This window comes from Lynx rufus, unplaced genomic scaffold (genome assembly GCF_022079265.1).
Source record: "Lynx rufus isolate CCGP_SWC_20201006 ecotype Redwood Valley unplaced genomic scaffold, mLynRuf1.p SCAF_10, whole genome shotgun sequence".
NCBI classification, from domain to species: Eukaryota; Metazoa; Chordata; class Mammalia; order Carnivora; family Felidae; genus Lynx; species Lynx rufus.
In genome coordinates, this window is record NW_025814824.1 from 8740573 (window position 1) to 8766280 (window position 25708).

Sequence of the window (25708 nt, forward strand, 5' to 3'; positions counted from 1 at the left end):
TTGAAATAAAAGGAAGCTTCCTCTATCACTGAGGGAAAGGAAGAATAGAGAGGGTATGGTGTTGAGCACACGGATACTCTGTGTATTTGTATTATTTTCATTGAATAATAAAAGCTCAAAGGAATAATCAGTATTCAACTCTTGGGGTGAAAATAAACAAGAATTCAATACATTTTGGGTCAATATTTCTTCTGGATATTGTTTAAGAACATAGGGGTGCATGTGTGGTTCAGTCGGTTAAGCATCCAACTCTTAATTTCAACTCGGGTCATTATCTCACGGTTTGTGAGTTCAAGCCCCACATCAGGCTCTGTGCTGACCATATGGAGCCTGCTTTGGATTCTCTATCTCCCTCTCTCTCTACCCCTCCCCCACTTGCTCTGTCTCAAAAATAAATGAACATTTAAAAAATTTTTCAAAAAGAACATATATAGGGGTTCCTGGGTCAGTTCAGCGTCTGACTTTGGCTCAGGTCATGATCTCGCAGTTTGTGAGTTCGAGTCCCGCATTGGGCTCCGTGCTGACAGCTCAGAGCCTGGAACCTGCTTCAGATTCTGTGTCTCCCTCTCTCTCTGCCTCTCCCTGACTCATGCTCTGTCTCTGTCTCTCAAAAATAAATAAACATTAAAAAAATATGTAAGATGATGAAGCCACATGCTGCTAAATATTCCCCTTTAAATCCTAGAAAGGTGGGTCCCACCCCACTGCAAACCTTCCTCTTATACTTTTTTCCAAGAAACATTATTGACTCAGGGAAGGTTCATTTCAACAGGAGGTCTGCCATTTTGAATTAATTTGAGCAGCCTTTGTAGTAGGAAGAAATGATTTATTGTTCCCAGTCATCATTAATGAGACCATTGTGAGCAAGTCTGCTGATAAATGTACAGCCAAAAGGGAGAGTTTTAATTTGTGATCAGGAAAGTTTCTTTCTGCTAAACGGGGAGAGACATATTATTATATGTTAATGTTTTTATTTTTATTTTTGAGACAGAGACAGAGCATAAGCAGTGGAGGGGCAGAGAGAGAGAGAGGCAGACAGAGAATCCGAAGCAGACTCCAGGCTCTGAGCTGTCAGCACAGAGCCCAACACGGGGCTCCAACGCACAAACAGTGAGATCATGACCTGAGCCGAAGTTGGACGTTCAATCGACTGAGCCACCCAGGCGCCCCTAAACCAGGAGCCTTTTTAATATAGAGTCCTCATTTGGGGTGAGTAGTTGTTGGAGAAAAGAATCCAGTTAATATTTTCTTCAAACATCTGCATTTTTGGCTTTTTTTTTTTTTTTTTAACTGACAAGTTATTTCTCCTTTGGACCTCATGGTTGACACACAAGACTGTCACATGAACCAGAGAGAGAACTAAAACCAAAGAAAGGATCTAGTCAAAGGCATGCCACAGGGATCAAAGGAGAAATTTCTGCAAATGGGCAAGAGACAAGCCACACGTGGACAGGTAGCAGTATGGGAAATAGTGAATCCCCTTGGTGATTACTGGTACAGGAAACTCGGGAAGTACATGGCCCCACATTAAGGATCTTGTGTTATAATTGTCTAAAGAACACACGGGCACACCAGCCATACACTGAACATAAATAAATCATTATATTTCTAAACTGTTTTATGCTTCGGTGATTAGCAGCTTTGGGCTTCTTCTGCATTTCTTGAGAAAACCTCTGGAAAGTCAGCAGTAACTAAGACCGAGGCAGCTCTCAAGGTGTGAGGTTCAGCTTCTTTAGGAATTCAAGTCACCTTGGGATTCAACCTCTAGTCTAGAGCAGGTCACGTGGAAGTGAAATTCTCCTGAGACACAAGAGCAGGAAGGAGGGTGTGGAGTGAGCCTTTCCTTCTTTGCTCAAGGGATGAGCCAAATTTAAAGGCGGCGGTAAGAACACTGATGGAATGACATTTTTAAGATCTTCACTGATGCTCCCTCTCCGACAGTTGCTGTTGCTTCTGCCTCCTCCCCTCCCCCACTGCACCCGCAGGTCCTATATAGGCATCATTTACTGTATGGGGAAAAACGGACTTTTACCAAAGAATGGGGGGGAGGGAAGTCTTATGATTTTCAAAAGCTAAGACCCTAAGGGCACTTAGTAGTTGAGATGAGTTGGAGCAAAGCTGGCCTCTGGTAGAACGTGAAGGTTTGCAGGTGTGCAGGCAGGGAGGTGGGGAGACATCTCGATGCAGGTGAGGCAGGAGCTCCTAGTTGTTGGTAGGGAGGTGAGGGGGAAGGAAAGAAAATGGTGGGGAAGAGGAGCGACAGAGAAAGCTCCTGGAAGTTGGGAGCCCCTCCTTCCTCTGGAAAGAGGCTTTGTGCGGGGAGGAAAGCAGTAGGTACAGAAACCCCAGAGGCCTTGGGTCGCCTTCCCTTTCCTGTAGGGCTCAAGGAGACTGCCAACTCCCAGAACAGAAATGGCAAAGTGGCGTCCAAGGTACAGGTGTCCAAGGAACCTGTGGGAATCGAATGCACCAGCCCAGCATGCAGGCGTTAGAAAGAGTCCCCAGTGCTCACAAGTGCCACTGGCGTGGTAACAAAGACCCCACAGCCTTCCATCGGCCTCTGAAGTGAGGGCAGTCTTGTGAGATTGAGCCCTTAACCTGTGGGCTCTGGATAAGTCCACACAGTGTCAGAAGTGAATTCAGGGGCGCCTGGGTGACTCAGTCGGTTAAGTGTTGACTCTTGATTTTAAGGTCATGACCTCACGGTTCGTGGGATGGAGTCCTGTGTCATGCTGTATGCTAACAGCATGGAGCCTGCTTGGGATTCTCTGCCCGCCCCCCTCAAAATAAGTAAATGAACTTTTAAAAAAAAGAAGTGAATTGTATTGTGGGACATCCAGGTGGTATCAGAGAATTGGTTGGTGTGGAGGGAAAAAAACCCCGTATGTTTGGGGACAGAAGTGTTTTGAGTCAACACTGTTCAGATCTTTTGACTTCTTCCGTGTTCTCCCAAGGTCCAATTCAGATGTCATTTGTTCCCAGCCACCTTTCCATCCTTGTGTTCCTTTGGCACTTTACGCGTTGATTGTGGCCCTTTATCGAAGTTGGCCTCGGGTGGCAGACTGGGTCAGTGTCAGCTGCTGAGTGTGAACCCAGGAGGGTTCCGTCTTGTGTCCTCACGGCACCTGCCGTTCGTGTAGCATTTTAAGCTGCCAGGTATTTTGGGGCCTGGTACATAATAGAGCTTCAATACATATTTGTCAAACTAAATTTAAAATTCCAAAACACATAATTAGAGAAGCATGAGACACATCCTTGAAAGAATGTTTAATTGGCATGGCTTTGATTCCCTCACTGCTTTTCTTTCTCCAAAGCTTTATTTCAAACTTTTTCAGACATCCAAAACAGCAAGAATCACTCACTGAATACCCATGTAACAACCACCTAGCTTGTATAATAGACTCTATTATTAAATGTGTCTTTGCGTATTTATGATATATTTATCCATCTACCCATCCATCAGTCCATATTACTTCTCCCTCACTGCCTTTCCAACGCAACCAGTGTTTGAGAGACCTTCAACTTGGGGATCAGATCTGGGATTAATTCCTAAATTCAGCCCTTATTTGTTGCATGACCCTGGGGGTGTGGCTTAAGTCGGGTCTGTTTCTGTCACTGGGGTGGACCATGCAACCTACTTCATGGGTTATGGTGAGGATAAAATGAGATAATGTGGATAAAGGGCCTGCCACACAATGCGTGTTTCATGTAGTAGCAAGAGAGTAAGTACAATGTAAATATTTATGTCAACCATTAGCACTGATTTGCAATGATGTGTGCCTCTTGTGTTCTTGCTTTCAGCCCCTGCTTTGGGCTGAAATTCACAGGAGACAGAGTCTCAGACTCTTTCATGGTTATAAGCAAGAGGTCCCCAGACCTAAGAGGTCAAGGGTGGTCTGGGCTTTGGTGTGGAAACTGCATTGTGCGTTCCCTGGCACAGTGTAGAAACCACAGATCTAAGAGTGGAATCACTGGGTATTTACTTACCCGAGACGAGAAGGGGTAATACCTTACCTAGAATTCAGAAGAACATTTGCTAAAAATGGAGGTAAGGGGAGAGTGTCTCCCACAGCCATAAACACCTCTTCCTGAGTCCTTTAGTGCAGAGCTTTGCATATTTTCTGGGGAGAGGCCCTCATCAGTACAACTTTCCACTCTAAGGCTACAGACTGTCTCCCCATCAGAGAACCAGAATTATGCTCAGGTTGTTTTTTCCTAAAATGGGCCTATAAAGTTGTGGCCTGAGAATGGAGGATGAGGTCACCTTCCTTATGGCCTCAGACCAGGCAGCATTTGGGGTTGTTGGAAGGTTGGAAAAAGAAAATCTCATCCTTTATTTCCTGCCTTACTGTGACGTGTCCATCCCATGCCGAGTCATTTGCAATATCCTTCCTATCCCTTGGTTTAATCATGTTGAGTACAGGATGCTGTGAATATTATGCTTTGAATAGAATTGGGGTCCATCCATAGAAATTGTTTTCTCCTGCACACTTAGAGTTGGGTCTTCTTGACTGCACATTTGTGTTGGTGGATGTCAGTAGACTTGTCCCTGCATAAACTGAAAAGTGCCTAATGTTCTCCTCCTCCTAATGGTTCACAACCTACATGACATATCACATCAATCTGTGGAACTCTTTTTATTTTTTTTTTTTCAACATTTATTTATTTTTTGGGACAGAGAGAGACAGAGCATGAACGGGGGAGGGGCAGAGAGAGAGGGAGACACAGAATCGGAAACAGGCTCCAGGCTCTGAGCCATCAGCCCAGAGCCTGACGCGGGGCTCGAACTCACGGACCGCGAGATCGTGACCTGGCTGAAGTCGGACGCTTAACCGACTGCGCCACCCAGGCGCCCCTGTGGAACTCTTTTTAAATACAAGTGCCTTCTTTCCCCCAATTCTGCTCCCAACCCTTCGAGTCTGAGTCAGTGGGTCTTGGGATAGCCCACTAGAATCTACTCTTAAAAAATTGTTACAAATTATTTTACTTCACAGCCAGAACTAAGAACTACCTCTCTACTCTCAAGCTGTGGCTTTTCTTCATAAAAACAGACATGAAGCAGGGGTGCCTGGGGGGCTCAGTCCGTTGAGCATCCGACTTTGGCTCAGGTCTTGATCTCGTTGTTCGTGGGTTCGAGCCCCATGTTGGGCTCTGTGCTGACAGCTCAGAGCCTGGAGCTGTTTCGAATTTTGCATCTCCCTTTCTCTCTTCCCCTCCCTAACTTAATCTCTGCCTCTCTCTCTCTGTCTCTCTATCAAATATAAATAAGCGTTAAAAAAAAAAAAAGATGAAGCAGGTCTTTTTTTGAGATGGAAAATCTTGGTTGACCTTTCCATTTTTGCTTTGTCTTGCATCAGTTGATGGGCATAAAACAGAAAGCTAGCTGAAATGAAAAGATTAGGAAGAGTTCCAGAGTAAAAAGTTTGGGTGTAAAGGTTGGGCATAAACTCAGGAGAGCTCTTGAGGAGAATCTTAGCTAGCATAAAGAAGAAGAGAGGTTATCACAGCCAGCTGGGAAAGCAGACTGGGGATGATCAGGGAAAGGGTATAACCCGGGACAGAAGGGCACAGGCAGACTGAGTTACTGCATTTTATTCCATAACATCCAGACTTCACATTGTAAAATCCCAGGCATCTGTTGGCCCAGTGCCATTTGGGATATAGTTGTCATTGTCCATGCAGAGCAGATTTGGTTGTTCTCCATGGTGGCAGAATGGGACAGTGTCCCTCAGAATTTCAGTCAGCAAACAATTTAAGTACTATCTGAAGAAAGAATAAAATCCTGGTTGTTGTGTGAAAACCTACTGTTGTCATTTGCTGGTTAGATAAAAAAAAAAGTAACATCAAACCTTCAGATCAAGTGTTACTTGTTTGGAAGAAAATTCTGGAGAAAATAGTGGAAAGTTTTTTTTTTATAGAAATGCTGCATTCATGATGCTCTTGATGACACAGACATAAATATCATATGGGAAATGGGAGCTACATGCCAATTGTGAGTTGAAAGGTGATCCAGGAGAGATGGATGTGAAGGAGTTTGGAGTATAGTTGAATTGGAGGAGTTTTTTTTCTTTTCCTTAATGGCAGATAATAGTGATACATCTTACAACCATTGGTGTCTTACGTTCAGTGTAATAGGGTGTTTGTGTTGGTTTGTACGAAGGAGAATACTGGATAGAATTCTCCTCTAAATAGTCCCCTGAAAAAGCATATATAAAACTTATAACTACAGAGGGGGCCGAGGGAAACACAGATCCTTGTGTAGCAAACTTGAATAAAATAAGTTTTCTCTCAAAAGAGAGCCGCCACCATATATTTACACAATAATAACACTTTCAAAGAAAAGAAGCTGGGTTTCACTGGACGTATTGCTATCTTCGTGGAATTTTTCAAAAAACAAATAGGCGTGTAAACCAGAAACTGATGGGTACAGGCAGATAGGCTCTCAGAAAGCCTCTTCTGTTGGAAGTCAGTTAGCTACCACTAGGTAACATGGACCCCAATTTGTCCAGGATTCTTCACTGATGCCTATTTTCCAGGCTTAATTTACACCTGCAATCCCTTTCGTTCTAAATCAGTGTCCTGATTAGAACAATATGATGTACGGTCAACCTCCTTAGGTTGAATACACTGCATAATTGTGGGAGGGCCAGGGAAAATTAGAGCAGGGCTCACCCAATCCTAAGTGTAGATACTTCATAAAATGCAGTCAGATGGACGTATTAGTGATTCGGGGCACACATCACGCCCTTGCCTTTGTTGAGCTTGTAGCTGACTGCAGTCAAGCCTCTTCCATGAAGCCACATCTTCCCTGGGCGGTACTGCTTTTGGTGGTTCTGGGGCATCTGTTCCTACTCACTTTCATGATGTTAGAATTCGACCCCTTGTCAAGAACTTTGTCGTCCAAATGCTGCCTTAGCCCTTCTGATCTCCTGCTGTCTGAAGATAGAATCTTGCTTTTCTGTGTCATTTCCATGTTGTGATTAAAGATACTGCATAGGATAGCCTGGTGACGCATCATTTCTTTTCAGTTTGATCCCCATTCACATCCTGGGAGTCATTTCACATCTCAAACTCCCCTGCTTCTTGCCTGATAAGATCTCAGGAGAGGCCAGCAAACGCCTGTTGAAGCTTCAGATGTCTGATGCAGAGTGGCTTTCCCTAATTTATGCATCTAGATCTTGGAACAGAAAGAAAGAAAACACAGTTAAGTGTAATGTGACTGCTTAGTGAGTGTGCCTCTTTTTGGCCCCTGCGGGGCCTTGGAAATGGGATGACTGGCACAGAATAGGTCAGTGCTCAATGAATATTTGTTGATCCAAGCATGATTTTTTATTTAAAAACAAGCAGAAGAGCTTGCTTGTGGCTCTTGCTGTGAATAAAAAGCCTATTTCTTTACACCTGTCAAGGACATCTGCTTAGGGAAGTCCCACACACAGCTTAGGTCCACACTGGAGTATGAATCGACTATTTGCTAATCATGTAAATATTATTGCTGAAACGAAAACATGATTGAAGCTGGAAGTGTGAACCGAATGCAGGAAATGCCAGCTCTTTAATGTAAGCAATTAATTAGACATCATCTTTACGTCTGGTGATGGGTCCCCGGGTGTTAATCAAATCAAGTATCACCAGCTGCCGAGAGAAGAGGCTCATTCAGGAAGCATTCTTTGCACCGAAGGGGAGAGGGAGGTGGCCCTGAGATGGATTTCCTGAGACTCCAATAGCTAAAGACCCCTCTAGAGGAATTCTGGGAAACTGCTTTGTAGGCACATGTGTAAGAGATCACACAAACACTGTTTTGAGTCAGCTGAAGTGGTAGAAAGGGCTAGAAAGAACTGGGTTCCACTCCTGGTTCTGCTTTGTTCTAGCCTCGGAAATCCAAGTGATCTGTCTGAGCCTTAGTTTCTTAAACTGTGAAACGGAGAAGACAACATCAACCTTGTGGGGCTTTTAGAAGGTTAAGAGACGATGTAGATGGCACCCAGGGCAATGCCCAGCCTGTAAGAAGGATTCCCCAAGGCAGTCAGGGTGGTAGTGATGGTGCTGGTTAGCCACCAAATGGGTTCTGATCCTCACTCTGCTGCCGATGTGACTTCTTGGACCTTGGACATACCCTTAACTTTCAGCACTTGCTCTTTAAGTCTCTGGAAAGGCAGGAGCATGCTAGATGGTGCTCCAGGGCTAAGCGCCCATCATCCTGTGACAGACTAGGAATTGGGACAAGTCTGTGATAAGTAGAATGAAATGTGGGGAAAACCCCACTGATACAGGGCAGGGTGGTCTCGCCAGCAAGGGTGATGCTCCGCTGGGTGTTCCTTTTTTTCATTCCACCCCCTGCCCCCCAGAGCCGGCTGGTGGCCACCTGCAGTGAGCCCTCCTCTCTAGTCCTCCCCACCACACCTGCCTGGCTGTCCTTACCAGCAAGGGGTGGCCCTGGAGAATATCTCTGCAGGATTGGTAGACACTCCACACCATGACAGGGCCACCTGGAAGGAAAAAGGAAATTTTGGGAGGGAGGGTCCTGTATTGAACCATTGGAATATTTACTTATTTTAAAAGTTTGTTTATTTTGAGAGAGAGAGAAAGAGTGTACCAAGCAGGGGAGGGGGAAGACAGGGGGGAGGGAGAGAGAGAATCCCCAGCAGGCTCCACACTGTCAGTACAGAGCCTGATGTGGGGCTCCATCTCACAAACCGTGAGATCATAACCAGAACCAAAACCAAGAGTCGGTCGCTCAACCGACGGAGCCACCCAGGCGCCCTGAGCTACTGGGATATTTAAAATAACATTTCCTTTTCTTTGTTTTTCTTAATGCAAATTAATACACGGCTGATGTAGAGAGCTACAAACACAAAATAGTTGAAAGCTGTCACCATCAGCTACGTACATCCTTCCAGCCATTTACATATAAAACACAAATGACCTATAACACTACCACCCTATCTTAGACTATACTCACTCAGGTGTCCCCCCCCCACCCACCCACACTGCCCCCACTTCTACATCATTGCTGGTTTAACTTTTGCTGATCTCTGTTAATAGCAATTCAACAGAGGTTGTCAAAATAGGATGCTTGCCTCTAGGGCATCTACAAAGCAATCGATCTGGGAACGGGAAGAAAATTTTCGAATTTCTCTTGATATTTTTACCTCTTCTTTTTAAAATGGTGTGTGTGTGTGTGTGTGTGTGTGTGTGTTTCAAAACATGTAAGAATATGTCTGGAGGTGGACTGTTCAGAGCTGGGATGGTGGCTCAAGGTTACCATCAGAGACTTGGCTCAAGGTTACCATCAGAGACTTAAAGCTCTTTCCAACTTTCTGCTCTTGTGCCTCATGTACAGGCCTTCATTCTCAGGCTCACAGCCTCATGTTTGCCAGCTGGCTGCTTATGGCCATGCTTGATAATCTACATTCCAGGCAAGAATCACAGGAAAGAATCAAGAGCAAAGGGTGTTCTCCTAGTGAGTCTTTGCTTTTTATTCAACAAAGGGTATTTTCCTTCTCGTTGAGCAAAGCAAGGAGAGGTGGCAAACTGAAAATTATCAGCCTCTCGGCCTGTGTGGCACTGGAAGTCAAGGGCATAGGGAATTGGGAATCGTTGGGGGCGTAGATAATCCATAGGGTCTGCCACAGTCCTCGCTCCAGGAAAACGCACGTACGTGTGCAGATGTGTGTGTGTGTACACACAGCTTCTCCAGGCAATTTTAGGGACAGAAGGAGACATGCCCCATAGGGCCAAACTGAGAATGAATGGAAGCTCTGCTCAGCCAAAGCCAGGGAGTATGAAAGAAGCAATGGAGAAGGAGATAGAAAAGAGAAGAGAAAGTAAAAATATACAAATGGGAGTGGCAGACAGGGAAAGGAAAGTGGTTGTAAGCAGCAAATATTGTAATAGTAAAAAAGAAATACATTGGCAAAGAGAAATGAAAAGGAAAAAGCAATACTATGATGGGTAAAAGATAAACAGTCCTTTGGGTATCTGAAGATACAGGGAGTGTACCCTCTCTGCCCCCACCAAAGCACCAGAAGTCAGCTCTCCAATGAAGAGTGGGAATGATGAAGGTGGTCATGGAGGAGGGGACCATTTAGTAAAAGTTGGGCCAAGTTCTGTTCACTTTTTTTAAATACATATATATATATATATATATATATATATATATATATAGCATACATATATATGTATATTAAGTACATATATGTATTTATATATGTATGTAATATATGTATTATATATATATGTATATGTGTATTATTAGAGACAGAGCACAGGTTGGGGAGGGGCAGAGACAGAGGGAGACGCAGAATCCAAAGCAGGCTCCAGACTCTGAGCTGTCAGCACAGAGCCCAATGTGGGTCTCAAACTCACGAACCACGAGATCATGACCTGAGCTGAAGTTGGACGCTTAACCGACTGAGCCACCCGGGCGCCCATGTTCTGTTCACTTCTATGGAACACAGAACATGCATTAGGACTTCAAACGAGTTCTGTAGAAGGTTTGGTACCTTGGAGAGGTGAAGTCTCATGGGGAATAGTCCAGCGGGATAAGCCCAGGTCTGTAGAATGCAGCCACATGGTGTTCCATCAGGTATTGTAAATAATTTCTAGTGGAGTTGATGGTGGCAGCTTGCAGCTAGTTGCCTGCACATTTGTGGGAACTGATCACAGTGTTCGGATTAGGTATGTTGCAGATAATATGCAATTAAGCAGTAGAATCATTAGCAGGGTCCCTGAAACCATTCCATAGGACCTAGGACAAATTCTTCCCATTTGGGAAAATCATAGACCCTCCAGTATCTTTAGACATTGTACATAGCAGAAGCAAAACATTTTTAAGAACAACACAGGTGTCTGAGCCGCATGTATTTTCCTCTAGGGAAGTTGGTGATATCAGAGGAGGACATCACTTTGGAAAATGAGTTAAAAAGAAAGAAAAGAAAGAAAGAAAGAAAGAAAATCGAGAAAGAGGAATTCCTGATATTTTCAGAGGAAGAAATACCTGATTGCTGAAAACAGTCCATATCCTGAACAGTTTCCTAGAAATGCAACTGGTTGATTTTTATAAGCCATTCCATGCATCAAACAGCAAGTTCTGATGCTTCCGATTGCCCAAAGAGGTAAGCGGTTTAAGTGTGCTGAATACTTTTCCCAGTATCTGACTTGGAAGTCCACCTAAAGTAAATTTTTCTATGTACATGCCACCTACTACCTGTCTCTTGTTACGAGGACACAAGCCTTGGTGAATTTGGGCCCCACACTTAGGATCTCACTTAACATTAATTATCTTCTTAAAGGCCGCATTTCCCAGTACAGTCACGTCAGGGCTTAGGACTTGGATACATGAAATGTTGGGGGCGGGGCACCATTCGGTCCATTGCAATCTGTTGGTACCTGTTTAACTCTGTTTCATAGTGTCTAATAACCCCAGCGTTACCTATGCTCAACATCATGTGACCCTGGTACTGCAAGAAAGAATAATCATGCTGGTCACACAGTTTAAGAAGACAAAGAAATGTGTGCTCATTTTGGAAAACTTATCATTTTCTGCAAATCAGTAAGACAGAGACCCCAATGGAAAAGGGGCCAAGATACAAGATCAAAATTCACAGAAAGGAAAAAGTACAAAAAGCTAACAAGAATATGAAGAGATGCTCAAACGCATTAGTTGCCAGAAAGATGTAAGTTGACAATGAGGTATCTGTTTACATGTGCCAGACTGGCAAAACCGGGATAAGCCCAGTGTTGGCGGGGATACGGGAGCATGGGGGCCCTCACGCACTGCTGATGGGAATGTAAACTGGTGTAGAAATCCTGCGTGGGACTCTGGTGGTAAGAGCAGATGAGGCCTGTGAGTACCTCCTGACTCAGCAAATCCACTGTTGGTACATATCAAGAAGGGATTCTCACGGAGTTCCTAAGGGTCCTGTCTGAATAAGGTGACGAGGCATTTCAGCTCCCCTAGGACGATCACAGGGCGCACCTGCTGTTCTGGTGAAATTACTCATAGCACCCTTGTCACCCTCAAATGTGTTCACTCTGGGTACGAGGATTGCCCTCAAGACATACTTTTGGGGGTGGGTGTTGGAGGCAATTTGGGGAGTGGATGGCAGAGTGTCCTGGGTTCATGCTCTTTAGAGAGAAGTACACACGAGATGTACTGAATGAAAAAGGAAACAGGTTTATAACAAGAAAAGCAACAATGGTTGCATGCCATTAAGATTCATGCATGTAAAACCATATGTTTTATTTTTTATTTTATTTTTATTTTTTTCATTTATTTTTTACTTAAAAAAAATTTTTAAACCATATGTTGTTTTTTTTTTTAATTTTTTTTTCAACGTTTATTTATTTTTGGGACAGAGAGAGACAGAGCATGAACGGGGGAGGGGCAGAGAGAGAGGGAGACACAGAATCGGAAACAGGCTCCAGGCTCTGAGCCATCAGCCCAGAGCCTGACGCGGGGCTCGAACTCACAGACCGCGAGATCGTGACCTGGCTGAAGTCGGACGCTTAACCGACTGCGCCACCCAGGCGCCCCTAAACCATATGTTTTATAAGAACACAAAGTAACAAAAGGGGTTGCAGTATTGAAATGGTTGCCCAGGGGCACATGAAGAATGTCAGGGGAAGAAAAGGAAGGAAGGAAGGAAGGAAGGAAGGAAGGAAGGAAGGAAGGAAGGAAGGAAGGAAGGAAGGAAGGAAGGAAGAAATTGAGAGGGTTCTTCTTAGATTAAAAAATGATAACGAACCATTGAGAAGTACGATAAACTCAGACCACAGTATCTGAAATCGAAAAGACAAGAGTTCCGTCAAGATAGATAAAATTGAAGAATTCTTTTAAGTATTCAGAAAGGTTACAGCTTTCTTGAGAAACTGGCATTTATTTGTTTGCTTATTTATTCTCTTAGGCTCTAAAAAGTATTAAAGTCTGCTTAATAAGTATCTTAAATAGGACAAAATAAACAAAAATAATTGAGTGAGGAAGGCAAAACAGAGAGTCTACAGAGCTAGGAAAGATAAAGCAAAGTTAAGTGTGAGGTTAATATCTAATATTCCTACCAAAAGGTCCTATAGAGTTTCTAGAGCTGAGTCTCTGCTTTGATGTTAAACTGCCCAAAAAAGAGACGGCCGTCACATACGTGATCCATAATATCTGTAATAACAGCCACCACAAAATCACTCCAAGTATTAAACAGCCCAGCTGTTTCCCATTCTGAGAGCAGAGAGAAATTTCTCCCTTGGGCTCTCATAAGGAGGGCATTGTGTAATGGAATAGCGACCTAGAAACTTCATCTCCACAGAAAGATGCATTTTGAAGCCATGTTGAATATCTCAGTGCTAATTTACTCTAAGAGAGTTCGGGCTCCTTGAATTTCTGCAAAAGAACTAGGTTTCATTTCCAGGATACTTCAGAAAATGTTCCCGTGAATGCAGTAAACCTGTGTGGCCCACAGATGTTTGGGCTCCCCCACTTGGATAATAACCACAGAGCCATAAACTTCTGGTTATTACAGCTATAGCTGACGGAAGACAAAAGGGTTCTCTCTCCTCCCAGATTTTGCAAGTGCCCTTGCCTTTCTGCTCCTGAGTAGGGGGCAGGAGAGGAAGAGACAGTGTCTTCCTCTATCTCTTCCTGAAACAGCTTCAGCAGCAATTAAATTTTTATGAACTAAAAACCAGACATAGTAGTTACCGCAGAGGCTGCCAGACGTAAATCTACTACGTGGAAACAGATGCCACCATGAGAGTGAAACCGGCAAAAAGCAATGTATAATGGAAGGGTTTGGTGGCAGGCATCTATAGAAAGAATGCACTGTGAGAGAACAGCTCCAAGTGGACATTTAGGGTGTGTAGGAGGTGTTATGGGGTGGTGGGGGGTGGTGTGGGTAGGAGAGGGAAAGAGGCAATCTAGTGTTGGGTACCTTCTGGGTTTGGAGCAAGTATAGTTCATCAGAGTGCTTGGAAGCCTAGGTGAAATAACCCCTAAGTCGTATCCAATTATATTTGATTTTTTTTAATGCTTATTTTATTTTTTTGAGAGAGAGGGAGCATGAGCAAGCAGGGGAGGGGCAGTGAGAGGGGACAGAGGATCTGACGTGGGCTCTGTGCTGACAGCAGAGAGCCCGATGGGGACTCGAACTCAAGAACCGCAAGGTCATGACCTGAGCTGAAGGTGGGCGCTTAACCGACTGAGCCACCCAGGCGCCCTTCAGTTTGTTTTCATCAAGTGACCTCTGCTTATGAATTCAATTTTTAAGAGCCCCACAGAGGGAGGCATGAAAGATTAATGCCACAATAGCTGTAATTATTGCTTGTATGTGACCCGGCAACTCAGCTTGTCAATAGGTAGAGACTTCTTAACCCCTCGAATATCGGCTGGCTTGTGACTTGATTTGGCTGATAGAATGTGGTGGAAGTCATGACGTGCCAGGTGTTTTTAAGTTTATTTATTTATTTTGAGAAAAAGAGCACGTGTGCTCACGTGAGTAGAGAGAGAGAACCCCAAGAAGACACCATGCTGTCAATACAGAGCCAGACCCAGGGAACCAAGGCCGGACACGACCGGCTGAGCCAACCCGGTGCCCTGTGATGTGCCTCTTCTGAGCCTAGATTCTCAAGAGGCCTTAAGTACTTTCTCCCTCTCTCTCTCTCTCTTAACATTTCGCTGAATATTGCATTGCACAGCCACCATGGAAACACGGCCAGGCCAACTTGCTCAGTGATGAGAAACAAAACTCATTTACTCACACCGTCCTGGCCGATCGCCAGACTGTGCTAGACGCATGTTACATCAGCCAGCCTGTGGCCCAAGCACCAGGTGAGCATGAGACCCTGAGCGAGCCCGGGAGAGATCAGCTGAGCTGCCCTGCTACCCTAGATATGTGAGCAAAACCAAATTCTGATGGTTTTCAGCCTCTGAGTTTGGGCATCCTTCCTCCACAGCAACCGCTAACCGACACAGGACGGCTCCCTGATAATAGCCCAATAACTAACAGAAAAATGTGTCTATTGTAAATGAAAGAATCCAAACAACAATATTAGAAAAGAAAAACACCCAGCGCACCTTGACATTCTGGTTTGTGTTTTGGGATCTTCTCAACGTTTATTTATTTTTGGGACAGAGAGAGACAGAGCATGAACGGGGGAGGGGCAGAGAGAGAGGGAGACACAGAATCGGAAACAGGCTCCAGGCTCTGAGCCATCAGCCCAGAGCCTGACGCGGGGCTCGAACTCACGGACCGCGAGATCGTGACCTGGCTGAAGTCGGACGCTTAACCGACTGCGCCACCCAGGCGCCCCTGTTTTGGGATCTTCTAAGCCAGGGAGCGTGGCAGCCCCTGAGTCTCTGAATAAGTAGACAAAATGTAGTTTCTGGACTTGGAACGTGGAGGACCAGACCCCACACGAGTGATCTTTAGACACTCCGCTTGGGATTCCCCGCATGGCTGCAAGGCGACAGCCATACGTCTCCCTTACAAATAAAGTGTCTGAAACTGAAGTTACCATGTCCCCACCTCCTTCTAGTTTACATGACAGAGGGTTGTTTTCTCTTAGAATATCTTAATTACTCCTAAATTGCTGTGTACCTGCTACTGTGAATTCTAGAACAGTTCCTTTCTTGGGGCACTGTTTTCCACTCGGCTGGTGTATGTCTCATCACCCCAGGGAAAGGAAGGAGGGATGCAGGCAGGCAAAAACACCTGTCACAAGCAAAGCCGGGAAATACCAGCTTTTAATTGGGTTCTACGGTGGTTTCTGTGGCCACTTCTGACCCCTGACATTTTCTCTTTGAGTTTTGTCGTCAGTTTTATTTGGTTCGGCTTAATGTTTGCAGCAGGAAGGAGAGTCACAGCCGGACATGGCCCCTCTTTCCTGTGAATCAGCAGCATGTGCTACACGGTGGCAGATTAGTACTGCTTCTGCTGGGCTGGCAGATTTTTGAGAGGAGGTACGGGGGCTCCGGGACTCTCTAATGACTCTTGGGGAGGTGCCAGAGGAGGGTTACTGTCTTGGGGAGGCCATTGTAAAAATGTGCCTGTCTGTGTCCTGCAAGAAAGGAAAGAATCCTTTCGTTTGAGCCCAGTTACCAGACTTCTTAGGATAGCTATATTAGAAAATTAGTCCAAATTAGGATTCCGCTCATAAAACATCTAGTAATTTGGGGCATCTTTTTTGGAAGTTAAAAATGTTTTCACACTCTTTCTCCTTTTCAGAAATTAAAGAATTTGAGCATCATGGCATAATGGTTTTTGAGATGGGGCCAGGGTGCCTGGTTTTCAGGTATACTTGGATGGCTTCCTGGCTCTGACATGTGAACTGTATGCTTTGTGGCACATGGAGTAGCTTTTCTAAGACGTCGGTTCTTATCTATGCAGTGAGAATGGTATTAAATTTGCCATGAGGATTAATTTGTTTAAACGTGTATAATTCTTAGCATGCTTGGAGCGTAGATGTAGATGGTAAATGAGTTCTTTTATGTTTCCTTCTTATCACCCTTCCTGACTTTTATTTTTTGCTTGTTTGCTTGATTTCTTGCTTACATACAGTATTTTTTACTCTATAGAATAAAGGAAGAGTTTTTTGGAAAATAAGACGTTTATATGAATATCTGAAACTGTATTTTTTGCCCAATAATCTCACTTAGGGGAATGTGTATTGTAACAATGGCCCCAATTATTAAAAGTACAAAGGTGTATAGTCATAAAGAGATCCCATTGTTGCTTCAAAATGTCCTTCCTGGTCATTTTCCTGTTTATTTTTTAAAAAGGGCACTTTCCTCACCCTCTCTCTCTTTTTAATCGTTTGTGCCATTTGCTACTTATTCTCATTATTGTTTCCATGCAGGCAGTAAATTCCTATCCCTTCAACAAATCGTTAAAAAATAGACCAGTATTAATTCCCCATGGGCTCAACATGAATCACTTCCTTCTAAAAAAGATTGTCAAACAGGCTTATTTCTTCAGGCTGCCGGTTTCCGGGGGAAGCAACACTGGATTATAACCCATCTTATATGGTTACATATCTATTGGGAGATATTTCATAATAATAAACTATGCTAGTCCTTCCTAATATTTGGAATGCAATGGTCTAAGAGCACACTAAGAAAACAGTCAAGAAGGCATTGGAAGTGAAGAAAAGGGAAATCATCTTGACCAGTGAATTGCTGCTTGTTCATCCCTATGCTGGGGTTGTCCAAGGTATTGCTTTTATAATAACAAACAAAAAACCCTGCCAGTAAGCATTTTAATCCCCCATTTCCTGAAAAGGAAACTGAAGCTCCAACATTTCAGATGGCTTGCCTGAACACCAAGAATTTAAACAAAGGGCTGCTTGACTTGAAGATCCATGTTCATTTGTTTGTTTTTTTAATTTTTAAAAAATATTTATTTATTTATTTTTGAGAGAGAGAGGGAACAAGTGAGGGAGGGGCAGAGAGCAAGGGAAACACAGAACCCAAAGCAGGCTCCAGGCTCTGAGCTGTCAGCACGGAGGCCAACGTGGGGCTTGAACTCATGAACCGCGAGATCATGACCTGAAGTTGGATGCTTAACTGAGCCACCCAGGCGCCCCTAAGATCCATATTCTTCCTTCTATTCCCAGCTGCCTCCAAAGCAGTGATTCTTACATTGGCTATACATTGGACTCATTTGGAAACCTTAAAAAAAATAGCAATGCCCAACACAATACTGAAAAAGAGCAAAACTGGAAGACTCATACTACCCAATGTCAAGACTTATGGTAAACTTTCAGTAATCGAGACTGTGTTCATTGGTGAAACAAGAGACACATATATCAGTGGAACAGAATAGAAAACCACAAAATAGACCCACACAGATAGAATCAAGTGACTTTGACAAAGGAGCAAAGGCGATGGAATGGATTAAAGATGAACTTTTCGGGGCGCCTGGGTGGCGCAGTCGGTTAAGCGTCCGACTTCAGCCAGGTCACGATCTCGCGGTCCGTGAGTTCGAGCCCCGCGTCGGGCTCTGGGCTGATGGCTCAGAGCCTGGAGCCTGTTTCCGATTCTGTGTCTCCCTCTCTCTCTGCCCCTCCCCCGTTCATGCTCTGTCTCTCTCTGTCCCAAAAATAAATAAACGAAAAAAAAAAAAAAAAGATGAACTTTTCAACAAATGGCACTAGAAAAACTGGACGTCCATGTAACATAAAATTTAAAAAAGTGAACCTTGTCCCAGATGTTACACTTTTATAAAAATAAACTCAAAATGGATCATAGATCTAAATGTAATATACAGAACTTTCAAACTGTTAGAATAAAACGCAGGAGAAAGGCTATGTGACCTTGAGTTTGATGATGAATTTGTAAGTATATGATGCAAAGCATGATTTGTTAAAGAAAAATTGAGAAAGTAGACTTCATTAAAATTAAAAACTGTGAATGCACTGTAAAAGAAAAGCTAGACACGCCACAGACTGGGAGGAAATATTTCCAAACACATACCTCATAAAGGTCCTCTATCCAAACTATTCAAATGACCCTTAAAACGTGACAGGAAGAAAACAATCAAATTTTTAAATGGTCAAAAGAGCCGAACAGATGCTTCACCAAAGAAGAGAAACAGATGGAAAATGATCATGTGAGAAAATACTCAACATCGTTTGTCATTAGGAGATTACAAATTACAACAATAATGAGATAACACTACACATATATTATAATGCCTGAAATTTAAAACCTGGCATCAATTGCTGATAAGGATATGGAACAAGAAAGAAGTCTCATTCACTGCTGGTGGGAGTGCAAGATAGTATAGACCCTTTGGGAGATAGTTTGACACTTTCTTACAGAGATAGGTGTGGTCTTTATCATTTAGTGATTGAATTACCACTATTTACTGATTTGAAAACTTAAGTTACCATTTTGAAAATTTATACCTGGGGATGCCTCAGTGGCTTAGTCAGTTTAGCGTCCGACTTCGGCTCAGGTCATGATCTCGTGGTCCATGAGTTCGAGCCCTGCATCAGGTTCTGTGCTGACAGCTCAAGCCTGGAGACTGCTTCAGATTCTGTGTCTCCTCTCTCTGCCCCTCCCCTGCTCATTCTCTCTCTCTCTCTCTCTCTCTCTCTCTCTCTCAAAAATAAGTGTAAAAAAAAAAAAGAAAGAAAATTTATATCCGTACAAAAAAACATGCATGGGAATGTTTATAGCCACTGTATTTATAATTTCCCAAGCTAGAAGCAACCAAGAGGTCCCTCAGTAGGTGAATGGGTACATCTATACAATGGAATATTATTAAAATAATAAAAGCAATGAACTATCACACCACAAAAAGAGACATGAATGAATCTTAAATGCAACTTGCTAAGTGAAGGAAGCCAGTGAAAAGGCTCCATATTATATGATTCAAATTCTATGACATTCTGGAAGAGGCAAAACTATAGAAATGATAGAAAGATCAGTGGTTTCCAGAGGATTTTTTAGGGGAAGAGGAAAGGGTTGAATAAGGGAAGCACAGAAAACTATTTAAGACAGTGGGACTATTCTGTATGATAGCTATAATGGTGGATATATGATACTCTGCATTTGTCAAAACCCATAGGACTTTATAGGACAAAGAGGAAATTTTATGCAAATTTTAAAAAGTTATTTAGTAGATCAGGATCCCGGGATGAAGTGCAGAATTGTGACGAAACAATGTATTACAAATACATTGAACAGCCTCACTGAAGATACGGAGGAGAAGAGGTGCTGACCTAAATAACCTGGGAAATGAGTGAAGTCTGTAATACTGAAGGCAGAAGGAACTGTCCATAAGTCTGTACTGTAGTTGATAAACTTCCCATGAGGGTCCAGGTTAACAATTCTGATACCACTACATACTGAAATTCATCAGTGAAGTAAACAGACAACGATGGGAGCCAAGTTTCTCAGTGTGGAGTAGGAAATTACAGAAAAGCAAGAGGAAGAGTGGAAACATCCATGTGATAATTGGATTAGAGTTGGAAACATCAATATGGACTCATATTAGCTTAATGTAGAGGAAGACAGTTCCACACAGAAGTACTTACAGGTAAGTATATATGCATCGGTTATTATACACACACATAATTTCCTCGTTTTGTCAATGGAAAGAGTTTAGGAATGATGACATCTCTGTAGCAGTGAGCACACCCAGCATACAGATCTTGGCTTCTAATACCATTCTTCAACAAAAGGAACCAGGACTTAGATAAATGGCTGATTCTAGGACTAGGGTAGGAAATAAATAAGATGAACACAGAGCATCATATAGTGCCCAAAAGTAAGAAAGTGCTCAGAAAAACACCACCACTACCACAAAGGGATATAGGGCCAATGAAAGAACTCCCGATGGCCAAAGATGGAACACTGGAGCAGCAAAATAATTAAAGTAGTATTGGATTGAAATCCAAAGTAGAAAATAAATGAACCTCTATAATATAAATACATGGAAGAAAATAGACAAATTTCCTCTATCAAAGAACTCTAAAAATTTCTTGTAAATCCTAAGCCCTCAAGGAGCTGGAATATAACCCTGAAGTGTGGGTTGCACATGGTGACTTCCTTCAGAAGAGTACAGTAAGAAAAAAGGGACAAAAGACTAACTTTGTCCTGGAGAAGCCTGACAAACACTAGCTCAGCCAAAAGATTAGGGTCAACGTTGCTAGTGACAAGGCAGGTCAACATATGTGCCCTTGATCTGGTGCGATGAGAATGGTTTCATCTCACCGGTGTTCTTCTCAAAAGCACATAACCCCAGTCTGATCATGAGAAAAACATCAGACAAATCCCCACTGAGGGACATTCTGCAAAATATCTGGCCAGTACTTAAAACTATCAGGGTCATTAAAAACAAGGCAAGTCTGTGAAACTCTTGCAGCCCAGAAGAACCTCAGGAAATATGACAACTACATGTAATGTGGCATCCTAGATGGAATCCTGGGATACAGAAAGCAAACTAGGGAAAAACTACAGAAATGTGAAAAAAGTACGGACTTCAGTTAATAAAAATGTATCAGTATTAGCTCAGCAATTGTAACACATGTACCAGACTCCTATAAAATGTTAATAATAGGGGGAAATGGCTAGAAGGTATATGGCCAATGTCTGTAGTCTCTTTGCAATTTTTTCCATAACCCTAAAGCTGTTCTAAAATCAAACGTTTATTGAAAAGAATTGGCTAATGCCTTGTACTACGCTGAGATTCTGATTTCATCTAGTGTGTGGCCCAACCCTCAAGACTTTAAAGAGCTGCCCAGGTGATTCCAGTATGCCTCCAGCAAAGTACTCTAAAGGAAGGGATGGAATTTCCCTTCTCCTTTCTTGTCTAATTGTAATAAATGCTCTGACCTTGTGCTTGGTAGAATAGCAGTGTGCCTTAATGATTCTGGTTGTTTGAATAGAGCAGATCTTTAAGCAGACAGCCAGTGTTCTGGAACTTGGAAAGTGATACTTTTCCTTAAATGAAAAATCTTGTCCAAGAAGCTTTAAGTACCGTAAACAGTTTAGGAAAGTGGTGAAGGGCAGACTGTACCAAACAGATTGTCCATTTAAACGTGGGCACGGTGGGAATGCCTTCCATTTCCTTCTGCTGGGCTGCACCGTGTGTACATGCTGGGAAGCTGTCCCCGAAGTTTTAGGTGCCGTGGGTTTGGCTTTCATGAGATAGCAGGCTTATTCTCCAGGGTTTGGTTGTGACCTGTACGATAAAAGAGTCACTTGCTGGGGAGTGCGGCTTAAGGGCTCAGGGACTGTGAACTGAAGCCACCTGTCTGGTTTTCTTTGCAGGGAACCTGGCAGCAAAGGTTCTTGGGGGGGTCTCATCTGGTGCTGGAGATGATTGGCTCCCCCAGTCGGTAAGGAAGGGATCCTCCTGACCCAGCACCTAGACCAACCTCTTTTGGAAGAGACGGAGCTTGAGAGGCATCCTGTCCTCGTGCACAATCATGGTGCTAATCAAAAATGGTGAGACTTATTTTCAGACTTGCACTGTTTGCTTAAAACCGTAACAGGCCAGGAAATTGCTTCATGTACATAAAGGGATAAAAAGATTTATTTTCCCCATCATTTTTCTTCCTCAGAAATAGTCGTTAGTAGACATTTCTTCTTTTTTTAAAAACCTGTAGAAATATTAACCAACCGGAAAATAATTATTGATTCTTACACTATGCGAGGCACTGAGGGAGACTTGTAAAAAGTTAAAAAAAAAATAATAGTGGCCTTTAAAAAAATGTTTATTTCTGAGAGAAATAGCACACAAGCAGGGGAGGGGCAGAAAGAGAGAGAAAGAGAGAGAGAGAGAATCCCAAGCAGGCTCCACACTACCAGCACAGAGCTCAATGTGGGACTCAAACTCATGAACTGTAAGATCATGACCTGAACTGAAATCAAGCGTCAGATGCTCAATGGACTGAGCCACCCAGGTGCCCCTAAAAAAACTGACAGTGACCTTCTATTCTTTCCTCTAAATGATGCTTCAGTGTGTATTGAGTAACAGTAACTATAGATTTAAATTTTTTTAATGTTTATTTTTGAGAGAGAGAGAGACAGAACATAAGCAGGGGAGGGGCAGAGAGAGAGAGGGAGACATGGAATTCGAAGCAGGCTCCAGGCTCTGAGCTGTCAGCACAGAGCTCAACATGGGGCTCGAACTCACAGACTGCAAGATCATGACCTGAGCTGAAGTCAGACGCTTAACCGACTGAGCCACCCGGGCACCCCTGGACACTAGAGATTAAAAAAAAAATGAAACATAAATCTAGGATTGATTTCCTTTATTACGGCCTATTAAGTAGTCCAAGAACTTACTGTCTAAGAGGTTCCCAACTGGGGATAATTTGCTCCCTAGGGGATATGTGACAGTGTCCAGAGAAATATTTGGTTGGCCCTACTGAGATGGGTGGGGAATGCTACTGGCATCTAATGAGTGGAGACCAGTGATGCTGCTAAATATCTTCTAGTGCACAGGACACCCTCCAACAGCACAGAACCACAATGTTACTAGTGCCAAGACTGAGACACCCTGCAAACCCAATGGGCTCTTCCTTAAGAGCACTCTGCAGGTGCAAATTAACAAAGCAAGCCTTCAAGCCACCCCTTGCCTTCCCTTTCCCCAGTAGGCTTGGAACAGGGGAGGGTCCGTAGCTAAGGGGTGAAGAAAGGGTATGGGCCATGCCATCCAGGCGGGCCTTGGTGGCCCTGTTTCAGAGGATGGTCATCAGTTCTGTCGTCAGGCCCCAGCATTTTAACTGTGACGGCACAGGACAGAGGGCATGTCCAGTTAAGTCTGGCTGTTCCACAGATGACCTGAGCCCTTCTCCTTTTTGCTGCAAGCAGCCAGGTTTCCAGTCAGCCCCCAATGTGCAGAAGGCTAGTCAAATACAGCTGACCTTTGAACAGCACGGGGCCACTTATACATGGATGTTGTCAGTAAACACAGGACAGTGCTGTGAATGTATTTTCTCTTATGACTGACTTAGGACCATTTCCTTCTCTTTAGCTTATTTTATTTATTGATCAATCGATAGATCTATAAAGCTACTTGCTTTATCTATCTGTAACATAGATAACATAAAATACGTGTTCATCGACTGTGTATGTTATCCGTATAAGGCTTCTGTTGACTAGTAAAGTTTTGGGAGAGTCAGAAGTTGCTGAAGGATTTTGGAGTGTGTGGAAATTCTGCCCCCGTAACTCTGCTGTTCAAGGGTCAATTGTAATATTACTGAAAGTCAGTGACACTCTTAAAATGTAAACCTAACATTGGCTCCGAAGTTGAAACTACTATAATACTTTTCTTTTGTTTTACCATGTGTAAGTATTAACTATAAGTTTAAATTTTTTTAATGTTTGTTTATTTTTGAGAGAGAGAAAAAGAGAATGTGGGAGGGGCAGAGAGAGGGAAACACAGAATCTGAAGCAGTCTCCAGGTTCTGAGCTGTCAGCACAGAGCCCTACCCAGGGCTCGAACTCAAAAACCTCAAGATCACAACCTGAGCTGAAGTTGGACGCTTAACTGACTAAGCCACCCAGGCGCCCCAAGTTTAAATTTTAAAAGTGGCCCTGCAACGATGCTGTTCAATATTGCCACTAGCCACATGTGGCTACTTAAAAGTTAAAATTCATTCTGCAACCACACCAGTCATATTAAAAGCACTCAGTAGCCACATGTCCCTACTGGCTACTGAACTGGACAATGTGGACAAAGAACATTTCTGTTACCATAGAAAGTTCTACTGAACAGCCCTGCCTTATAAGCCATTTCTAAAGATCCTTGCCAGTGTATACAGTTACTGCTAAAAAAAAAAAAAAAAAAAAAGTCTTGTTTTCTAGCAGCTAAGGCACCAGGGCAAATGCTTTGCATGATCCTCGTCATTGTCTGTTAGAAAGACAGACATGTTCTGCTGGGAGGGACCATCTTTTGTCAGACAGGCAATTTGGGGAAGGGTTTCTGTAATGGATGCTGGGTAATGTATCAGATGATTGAAACTGATTTTCCAGAAGGCGTAACGATGTAAAATTCAAGTAGATAACCTCTGTAAGGCATTTCTGATCTAAGTCAAGTGTGTATTGTTAAATATTAATTCCATTAAGGTATGTCAGCAGGGAATTAAGATATGTGACCCAAATATATTTCTTTCTAGTAATTGAGTGTAATAGCAAGCTAACACTCAGTGGATCTTAACTGGGGGTAAGTCAGGGAGGAGGGAGGATCGGAAAGTCCTGGGAGCCCCTACAAAATGCATACGTTGCCCCCACGTAGGGTTTGCCAGAATGGTGGGGCGGGTGGTTGGGGAGGGAAGGTCTTGCACACGTATATTTTCACAATGTTCCCCGTGTAAGTCCACTGTACCCAATCTAGATGAGTATTCTTTAGAGATATTAAAGATAAATAATTGGGGCACCTGGGTGGCTCAGTCGGTTAAGCGTCCGACTTCGACTCCAGTCACGATCTCACAGTCTGTGAGTTCGAGCCCCGTGTCGGGCTCTGTGCGGACTGCTCGGAGCCTGGAGCCTGCTTAGGATTCTGTGTCTCCCTCTCTCTGACCCTCCCCTGTTCGTGCTCTGTCTCTCTCTCTCTCTCAAAAATAAATAAACATTAAAAAAATATTTTTAAAGATAAATAATTAATTTGCCTCTTTTCCCTTGTGTGATGGGGGGGTGTGGCTTAAAAAAAGATCTCTGGGCTCCACTTCTAGATAGGATTCTGTGCCCTTTGGGTGAGCCTGTTCTCTCTCACTGTCCTTCTTTCAAAAGACTCACTGGTTGTTCCTGGCTACCTCTTCCCTCTAAGACCTTTAGGATGATCCACTGGCTTTGCAACAACTGCCTGGGACATTTCCTTCCAGTATCAGGTATCTGTCTCCAGCAAACCTGTGCAAGCTGAGTATCACCATCTGGTCCTGGATGCATTTTGTTATCAGTGCTGGAAGTGATGATACGGTATGCCGCTGTCATGTGCCCAGAGGATGCAGGGGCCAGAGAGGACACTCACATAAGGAAATTCAGGAGCCCCATTTGTATTTTTTGCTCAGGTTTGAAGGGAACACTTCCACAGGAAGTTGGGCCCTGGGTGTGTGAATGGGGCTAACCATGTTCTCGAAAAATACCCCTTGCACACCTGTTTACATTGAGAGTTCAGAGTTTGGTCCTAGACTTCAGCTCATTTTTGTTAAGATTAGAAGGCTATTATTAACTATAGAGAAGCCTAACACTCCATCAGATTGAGAGCCA

The 25708-nt window shown here is 43.4% G+C and overlaps 1 long non-coding RNA gene across 1 annotated transcript; it reads left to right on the forward strand.

Moving 5' to 3' along the window:
- Positions 1 to 1128: 1128 nt before the first annotated feature.
- LOC124524959 (uncharacterized) lies at positions 1129 to 25462 on the forward strand. Its single transcript, XR_006965356.1, has 5 exons — positions 1129 to 1209; positions 10874 to 11114; positions 11410 to 11675; positions 21764 to 21940; positions 25269 to 25462. It is a non-coding gene; the product is annotated as an uncharacterized LOC124524959 (long non-coding RNA).
- Positions 25463 to 25708: the final 246 nt, after the last annotated feature.